Source organism: Salvelinus sp. IW2-2015, linkage group LG30 (genome assembly GCF_002910315.2).
Source record: "Salvelinus sp. IW2-2015 linkage group LG30, ASM291031v2, whole genome shotgun sequence".
NCBI lineage: Eukaryota > Metazoa > Chordata > Actinopteri > Salmoniformes > Salmonidae > Salvelinus > Salvelinus sp. IW2-2015.
In genome coordinates, this window is record NC_036869.1 from 7,213,010 (window position 1) to 7,223,207 (window position 10,198).

Here is a 10,198-nt window from a genome sequence, read left to right on the forward strand (position 1 = left end):
TGGGGGGGGCAAAATTGAAATGGCAAATGCGCTGAACAAAGGGGGGGTCAAAATCAAAAGTAACAGTCATATCGTGTTGGCCACAGTTGCATTAAGTACGTGCCAGTGCAGCTCCTCCTCATGGACTGCACCAGATTTGCCAAGTTCTTGCTGTGAAGATGTTTATCCATTTCTCTCCACCAAGGCACCTGAAGAGTTCACCGAACTTTCTGGGGGAATAGGCCTAGCCTACCCTCCGATCCAACAGGTCCCAGACGTGCCAATAGGATGAGATCCGGGCTCCTCGCTGGCCATGGCAGAACACTGGCATTCTGTCTTGCAGAAGTCACACACAGAACGAGCAGTATGGCTGGTGGCATTGTCATGCCGACGTCTATGTCAAATGAGCCTGCAGGAAGGGTACCACATGAGGGAGGGAGTGTCTTCCCTTAACGCACAGCGTTTTATTGCCGATGCCTGATTTCTTTTTTGATTTTCCACGATTGTCAAGCAAAGAGGCACTGAGTTTGCAAGGTATTAGGGCCTTGAAATCACCAATCCCACAGGTAACCTCCAATTGACTCAATATGCTGAGTTTATATCTTAGACACTTTAACGGTTTCCCAGACCAAGTCAACAGTTAGGTTAAACAAAATGTACAATTACRTTTGTTTGTTGAGACACTCAATTTGCTGTTGAATTAGGGCGAGGGAGAGGGTAGACGGTTATTTCTGCTCGGTATTGATTCGCACTATATCATCATTAATGAGATCTGAAAAAAAAGCCCTTGGCTGCCGAGGCTTCTAACCTGTAGCCTGGTTGACGTGACTTACAACGCAGGGAGAGCTGTAACCACTCTGGTCTAGAAAGGAGGCCGTTTGTTATTGCACTATTCGCTCAGAAATTGTGCAWGGGTGTGATCGGTTCTCTTAAATATATTTTTTGCTCCTCTGGGGTTGAAAATCCAACCATTGTATTGGAAGGGGGCGGCGCTCGGGGGCTGTGTGTGGTGTGGCTGTTTGAGTGAGAAAGACACAGATGTAGTAGAGTTAGAATGGTTATTCCATCAAACTTCTAATTATTAGAATAGTACACAACGCAGAACAGAACAACTAGGTTGAAGGTCAGTGGCCAAAGCCCGCAAACAGGATTATTCCAAGTTTAGACAGAGTCAGATCGCTATGATCGSCAGGAATATGATCGCCTTTACTTTTGGTGTCTATTTTTAATTGTTGCGCTACTGGTGCTGCCTGTTGATGTTAGGTAGGCAGCTACAGTAGCTGAATGATGTTAACATCTTCGGGTTTTGTTTCATTAAATTTATTTTATTTCATCTGGGTGCTTGCGTCACCTACTAACACCCTGGTACTACCCGTAGCTCCCGTCCTCCTCTGTCTGAGAAAACACTGAGAGAAAGGTATATGTTGCAGATTACTCCTTTGTAGAAGTCCATAACGTGAAATAAATAAAACATCCCAAGGTTCATGCTGTAGATATTGTTATAAGGGAGTGTGAGACTATTGAAACATGTAACTTTCAGAGTTTTATTGTTGTCATTAATATAGTTTACAGAGTGTTAAAAGTGCTGCTGTTGCTAGCTAGCATGCCTTTCTGTGATGCAGACGGTTAGCTGAGCTGCCGACTGGTGCTKGCGTTGCATTATGGGAGATGTAGTTTTGGCCCTCTAAGGTCTGAATGGGATAGAGGCAATTTCACGTTGTAACTTGTTTGTGTTGCAGTGTTTTTGTACATGAGTTGTTGTATTTTGGTACCGTCAACACTGAAAGCACCTAGCAATGTATTGGGGATGTGAGACAGGATATGTGTTTTACCTTTCTTCATGCTCCTGTGTAGAACAACTTGTCAGATGGTGCATTGGAGACTGATGTGTTCCTGTCCTGTCTTTTCACAATACTATTGCAGGTATGGTTCTATTGTCCAAAAAATAAGATTATACATTTGTTGTATTAAGGACTGGTTATTATTTTATACATTATGGCTTTATGTATGAATGTGATTGTGTGAGTCCGAGAACACAGAGAGAGAAAGAACAACTTGTCAGATGGTGCATTGGAGACTGATGTGTTCCTGTCCTGTCTTTTCACAATACTATTGCAGGTATGGTTCTATTGTCCAAAAAATAAGATTATACATTTGTTGTATTAAGGACTGGTTATTATTTTATACTATACATTATGGCTTTATGTATGAATGTGATTTGTGTGAGTCCGAGAAAACACAGAGAGAGAAAGAACAACTTGTCAGATTGTGCATTGGAGACTGATGTGTTCCTGTCCTGTCTTTTCACAATACTATTGCAGATCAACATAAAAGCCAAAATGACAGCCGCGGGGTCGCTCTTTATTTCTTGGTTCTCCTGTGGTACATACCAAACCCGCTACACAGAGAAGAGCCAAACAGTAAAAGCACAGCCCCCTTCATTATACACACATTGTGCCAACAACATAAAAGAGCCATTTCAGACTCCTAGGTATTAAGTGTTATCCAGACTAGCTGATTTGGGTTAGCAGGTTAAACAACACTCTGAGGAGAGAGGTGTCATGAGAGATATTAGGCACTGTGTCTGTGTTGCAGCCTTGATGCAGGCATATCATCTTTTAATGTCACGGAAAGTGGAGAGAGTACTTGACATCTCAAGAGGCTCAGCTTGAAAGAGCAGAAGAAAGTGAAGGTTGAGGGAGAGAGGGGAAAGATAGAGAGGAATGCTTTTCCGGTTGTCCGGTAAGATGAGAGACACAAAGAAATACATGCAACCACACAAGAGGAAGTTGACACTAACCACGTTTCTATCCAACCATTCCATGAGGAGGAATTATCTGACGCATGAAAAAAGTCACAACCAAGTTATTATGGAAACATGAAAACTGGTACAATTTTAGAAATGCTGACAGACAAGACAATTTGTTTGTTCAACCTGGTGTGATCTTTTTGTTTCTGTAAAATKAATTATGCGAGAAATGGCGGTGGAAATACAGTGCCTTGCGAAAGTATTCACCCTCCTTGGCATTTTTCCTATTTTGTTGCCTTACAACCTGGAATTAAAATAGATTTTGGGGGGGTTTGTATCATCTGATTTACACAACATGCCTACCACTTTGAAGATGCAAAATATGTTTTTTTGTGACGCAAACAAGAAATAGGACAAAAAAACTGAAAACTTGAGCGTGCATAACTATTCACCCACCCAAAGTCAATACTTTGTAGAGCCACCTTTTGCAACAATTACAGCTGCAAGTCTCTTGGGATATGTCTCTATAAGCTTGTCACATCTAGGCACTGGGATTTTTGCCCATTCTTCAAGGCAAAACTGCTCCAGCTCTTTCAAGTTGGATGGGTTCCTGCTGGGGTACAGCAATCTTTAAGTCATACCACAGATTCTCAATTGAATTGAGGTCTGGGCTTTGACTAGGCCATTCCAAAACATTTAAATGTTTCCCCTTAAACCACTCGAGTGTTGCTTTAGCAGTATGCTTAGGGTCATTCTCCTGCTGGAAGGTGAACCTCCGTCCCAGTCTCAAATCTCTCAAGAATTTCCCTGTATTTAGCACAATCCATCATTCCTTCAATTCTGACCAGTTTCCCAGTCCCTGCCAATGAAAAACATCCCCACAGCATGATGATGCCACCATCATGCTTCACTCTGGGGATAGTGTTTTCGTGGTGATGGGAGGTGTTGGGTTTGTGTCTGACATAGTGTTTTCCTTGATGGCCAAAAACCTMAATTTTAGTCTCATCTGACCAGAGTACCTTCTTCCATATGTTTGGGGAGTCTCCCACATGCCTTTTGGCGAACACCAAATGTGTTTGCTTATTTATTTMTTKAAGAAATTGCTTTTTTTCTGGCCACTCTTCCRTAAAGYCCAGCTCTGTGGAGTGTACTGCTTAAAGTGGTACTATGGACAGATACTCCAATCTCCGCTGTAGAGCTTTGCAGCTCCTTCAGGGTTATCTTTAGTCTCTTTTTTGCCTCTCTGATTAATGCCCTCGTTGCCTGGTCTGTGAATTTTGGTGGGCGGCCCTCTCTTGGCAGGTTTGTTGTGGTGCCATATTCTTTCCATTTTTTAATAATGGATTTAATGGTACTCTGTGGGATGTTCAAAGTTTCGGATATTTTTTTATAACCCAACCCTGATGTGTACTTCTCCACAACTTTGTCCATGACCTGTTTGGAGAGCTCCTTGGTCTTCATGGTGCCACTTGCTTGGTGGTGCTCCTTGCTTAGTGGTGTTGCAGACTCTGGGGCCTTTCAGAGCAGGTGTATAWATACTGAAATCATGTGACAGATCATGTGACACTTAGATTGCACACAGGTGGACTATATTTAATTAATTATGTGACTTATGAAGGTAATTGGTTGCACCAGATCTTATTTAGGGGCTTCATAGCAAAGGGGGTGAATACATACAGTATGCACGCACCACTTTTCTGTTTTTAATTTTAGTTCGTTTTTTGAAACAATAATTTTTTTTCATTTAACTTCACCAATTTAGACTATTTTGTGTATGTCGATTACATGAAATCCAAATAAAAATCWATTTAAATTGTGGTGAAMGTGCAAGGCGATGAGAGCTTGATGCTCCTTTCCAATAAATATTGAGGGTCTTTCTGGTGACATGATGATCGATGCTTGGCTGCCATTTGACAAATACAAATAATATCACTCTTATCCGTAATTATCTCATAATGTAGGTAGCCTAGCCACACTGTATCTGCGAGCTGTTGGCTAGAGTGCTTGTGCCGAAACCAGAGTGGGCTACAGGTGTTTTATACAACAGCCTTCTGTGTTCTCTTTTCGACTCTCTCCGCATTTGACATTCATCTCTCTGCTTCCACCGGGCATTCCACTGATGTCAAAACTCTGTCAACTTCTTCCATGACAACAATACTGTTGCTCACCATTTCTTCCCCACCGCTGTCATCAGAAGACTCTACAATGTCTGGTTCAATKAAAATGTTTTTACCTAAGTCAGGGATTTCCTCACCGTCTGATTCATTTTCAAAGTCAGATAGAGTCAGCATGGTCCATCACAACTTTTTCCCACTGATCTTTGTCAATAGTGCCTGTTAACTTCAGGGCAGAAATGTTGAGAGAAGTAGCATCACTTTTTCAGTTCTTCATGACATCTTTAAAAAAAAAGCTGCGGTAGAAAGGATTATCTACACATACTGAGCAGCTCATGTTATAGACAGAAGCAYGCTACATGGCAGACCAATCCGAACTCATCTCTCAGTATGTCCAGTCCATCCAATCATGGCTAGCAGGAAGGTTTCTGTATTTTTCCGTGACTAAACCAACTRGGATCGTAATTTAACAATTGTATTTGTATTTACAGATGGCATACAAGTTTTTTATTAAGGCACATGAAAGTTCACGTTTCAAAAGGCATTTCTRCCAAAAACGCATTTAGAAAAAATATATATATAATCAAATGCCTGTCCTGTGAAGTAGTGACGCGTGACATTTTTTGAAACAGGTCTTGTGACAAAATCATCAGTAGAGTTGAAAATGCGATGGAAACTCATTTAACAATATAGGCAAAAGTGATTTTTATGTGCAACTTTTATAAGAGCAAAAAGTATGCTTGATGGAAACACATCTCTGCTGGAATGCTCATATTATTTATCGCAATTGGATGAAACCTAGCTACAGTGGGGCAAAAAAGTATTTAGTCAGCCACACAATTGTGAAAGTTCTACCTTAAAAATGGAGGCCTGTAATTTTCATCATAGGTACACTTCAACTATGACAGACAAAATGCTTATTTTCCACCATAATTTGCAAATAAATTCATTAAAAATCCTACAATGTGATTTTCTGGATTTTTTTTCTCATTTGTTGTCATAGTTGAAGTGTACCTATGATGAAAATTACAGGCTCTCTCATCCTTTAAGTGGAGAACTTGCACAATTGGTGGCTGACTAAATATTTTTGCCCCACTGTATAGACACAAACAAAATTGACACACTGAAAGCAGATACATGCACACATAGTGGTGTGAAGTACTTAAGTAAAATACTTTAAAGTATACTTAAGTCGTTTTTTGGGGTATTGTACTTTACTATTTATTTTTGACAACTTTTACTTTTACTCCACTACATTCCTAAAGAAAATAATGTATTTTTACTCCATACATTTTCCTTGACACCTAAAAGTACTTGTTACATTTAGAATGCTCAAGCAGGACAGAATTATGGCTATCAATATAGCACTTTGTCATCCTACTGCCTCTGATCTGGCAGAATCACAAAACACTATGTTTGTAAATGATGTGTTGGAGTGTGTTCCTGTCTGTCCGTAATTAAAAAATAAGAAATCATGCCGTCTAGTTGCTTACTATAAGGTATTGATGTATAGCATTTAGTTTTACTTTGACTTTTACTCAGATATGACGATTGAGTACCTTTTCGACCATTGTACTTAGTACATTTAAAACAGATACTTTTAGACTTTTACTCAAGTAGTATTTTACTGGATAACTTTCACTTTACATGAGTCGTTTTCTGTTAAGGTATCTTTACTTTTACTACAGTATGACATTTAGTACTTTTTCTACAATGTACAAACACAACACACACACAACACACACACAAACAACCACACACCACACCACACACACACAACACACACACACCACACACACACACACACACACACAACACACACATCACATTATAGTTGTCAGATTGGATTAGAGAGAGACTGGGGACTCCAACATGAGGGATGTCAGGGGAGGGGATGATGGAGAGGGAGGATGTCAGGAGAGGGGAGGAGAGGAGGATGGAGATAGAGGATGTCAGGGGAGGGAGATGGAATAGAGGATGTAGGGGAGGAGGATGGAGATAGAGGATGAAGGAGAGGAGATGGAGATAGAGGATGTCAGGAGAGGAGGATGGAGATAGAGGATGTCAGGAGAGGAGGATGGAGATAGAGGATGTCAGGAGAGGAGGATGGAGATAGAGGATGTCAGGGGAGGGGGATGGAGATAGAGGATGTCAGGAGAGGAGGATGGAGATAGGGATGTAGGAGAGGAGGATGGAGATAGAGGATGTAGGGAGGGGGATGGAGATAGAGGATGTAGGAGAGGAGATGGAGATAGGATGTCAGGGGAGGGGGATGGAGATAGAGGATGAAGGAGAGGAGGATGGAGATAGAGGATGTCAGGGGAGGGGAGGATGGAGATAGAGGATGTCAGGAGAGGAGGATGGAGAGGGAGGATGTCAGGAGAGGGGAGGAGAGGGAGGATGTCAGGAGAGGAGGATGAGATAGAGGATGTCAGGAGAGGAGGGATGGAGATAGAGGATGTCAGGAGAGGAGGATGGAGATAGAGGATGACAGGGCATGGAGAAGAAAGCAGAGTCACACTGAGGCAGGCATACATAAGTAGTAATCAGGACAAAGTGAGAGAGACACAGAAAGAGAGTGAGAAAGAGAGAGAGGGGGGGGGGGGGGGGGGTGGGGGGGGCAGAGAAGAGGAAGAGAGATGGAGGAGAAAGGGAGAGAGGAAGACAGAGAAAGACTGATATGACGACTCTCAGTTACATTACAGTGTATAGGGTTGGTATCTCTAACCCAGAATAAGACTGTTCAATGGACTTAATCTGGGTCCAGAAAATTGGCCCATAATATAAAAATATAATAATATGAATAATATATCAAATGAAAATAAATAGTATGAATAATATAATATAAACATATTATATATACTTTTTTTGGTAGGGTAAAAACATCTACACATACTGCGATAAAATACATTTTAATAAATTATTTATTTGCTTTTTCATTGTTGCTATTAATCTCATGGTCTGCCCTTACAAGGCAGCGTGTTGAGATGTTGCACTTTAAAGGAGTATTCCCATTTCTCAAAGGCAGTAAAATAGCTGTCTTCTCTGCTGAATATACAGTATAAAAACACTGTAGCTAAGCTAAGTTAGTCTGAAAGAATGTATGTCAAATATTGCTATTCTTGTTTGCATTTCAGTCTCTTGCCTATATATCTGTTAATTCCCTGAAAAGTGCAAAAACATGAAATCWTATAAAAAATATGTTTTTTAAAGTTAAATGTTATACCTGTGAGCATCTATACCATACATAATATGACAAAAACATCCCATGGCCAGTGTGAGTCCCTGCCATAATGAGTAGTTCCAACTCCAACCATCAGTGCATTGGTTTTACATTTTCAACCAATAAGATTGAAGCTCCTTTTCCAAGAACATGAAAATCAGCAGGCTTTGAGGTCCAGATTAGAATGTGCCTGGGGTAGCTGGTGGTGACTGTCTCAGTTGGAGGGGATCAGGAGGGTGAAACCGTCGCGGTTCTTACGGAAGTCTGCGTGGGCCTGGCCGGCCTTGGTCTCCAGGGTTACACTCTTGGGCTTGCCCCGCATGTGCAGCTGGATGGCCGAGCAGCAAACCTTCACTGGTAGCGGGGTGTTCCTCACTCTGAAACACACACACACACACACACAAACATACAGACACACTGACTGTTAACTCACTGATCATTATCTACAAAACAAGATCAAATAAATAGTATCATCGGAAAGTATTCAGACCACATTACATTTTCCACATTTTGTTACTTTACAGTCTTATTMTAAAATTGATTAAATAGGTTTTTTCCCTCATCAATCTACACGCAATACCCCATAGTGTTTTTTGTTGTTGAAATGTTAGCAAATTTGAAATATCACATCTACATAAGTATTCAGACCCTTTACTCAGTACTTTGTTGAAGCACCTTTGGCAGCGATTACAGCGTAGAGTCTTCTTGGGTATGACGCTACAAGCTTGGCACACCTGTATTTGGTGAGTTTCTCCCATTCTTCTCTGCATATCGAGCTCTTCCAGCAACTGTCAGGTTGGATGGTGGAGCGCTTGACTAAGCGCAAAGCTATTTTCAGGTCTCTCCAGAGAGTGTTCCGTCGCCGTTATATCTTGTGAGACTCTGGGGGGCCAGGGCTACCAAGCGAGTATCTAGTTCGGGCAGCGTCTATACGAGACACCTATCTCTAGTGTGGTACACCAGCACTCAAGTACTCACTCATGCTGTTTTCTGGTCGATGGTAGCCATTTGGCGCTCGTTGTGCCTGTCTGGATCCGAGACGCTGTGATACCTATGCTCAACGCCCAAGTGTAGGGTGGTAGTAGGAGTTCTCTAAGGGAGCAGGTCTTTTCTTTCGTACGGATGTGCCCGGACTCTTCTAAACTTGCACATCTACGTATCTCATAACTCAGAACGCATTTGATCTTGGCAACAACGAGTAGGGACGCGGTTATATGAGTGCAAGGTTTCCTCCACCGTACGAGACGCGCTTGGGACCTTACAGGCAGAAAAAAGGGATGGTGCCCGCTTTAAAGAGTTCATCTAAAGTTCTGTGGGGATTTTATCAGCGAGCCAGAGGAATCTATTGCCTCTACTCGATGAGGCTCGCGAGCAAGTCTATTACCACGGTGCCCTGGGTCGGTCGCCACAGCTAGCACAACGGCGGGGCCTGTTTATGTGCTCTTTCACCTGAGTGGCTTCGCTGTCGTGCCGAGGCACACTCCTATTCCATAATAAGGCTCACTGATTGGGGGCGAGATAGCTAGCAGAGACTTTCGGTTGTTCATTCACTGCCTAGGAAAGGCTCTCTCCCACATCTGCCACTAGAGGAATTCTCTGGAGCTCTGACCAGAGGTGATCCATCGAGTTCTGTAGTCAGCTTCTGACCACTCGAGTTCTATTATCTACGGCGAACTGTTGCAGTCGATAGCAGCATTCCATAGAGTGAAATGTCTTAAATTGGCAGAGTAATGTTTCTCCAAACATGTCATAAAAGGACAGTAAACACACGAGCACCACCCTCAGGCGATCGCATTAGTTTGATAACTTAAAGTATTAAAGCGCACGCGGGGGTCGCTGGTAAACGGCCGATATCACCAACGGGGCTAAGGGCTGTTATCATCTTCAATACGCGATGACACGCAAAAGGACACAGAGATGCCTGGATACGGGCATAGCTCGCTGTATATGGAGCGGTAATGGCTATCTATTAACCACAATACCACGCCGCGAGGGTGCCGTTATTGCTCATTCATAAACTTGTTGACAAATCGTAATTAGAAGCGAGAAATGCACTAATGTAGGTGGTTTAGATGCATAGCACTCAGTTATCGATATACACAGGACTGTCGCCATCAGTCATCAGAGAGGCAA

General features: G+C 42.2%; 1 pseudogene; it reads right to left on the reverse strand.

Annotated features, from left to right (window-relative positions):
* Positions 1-6,935: 6,935 nt before the first annotated feature.
* Positions 6,936-10,198, reverse strand: part of LOC111954799 (unconventional myosin-Ig-like) — an 81,289-nt pseudogene continuing 78,026 nt past the window's right edge.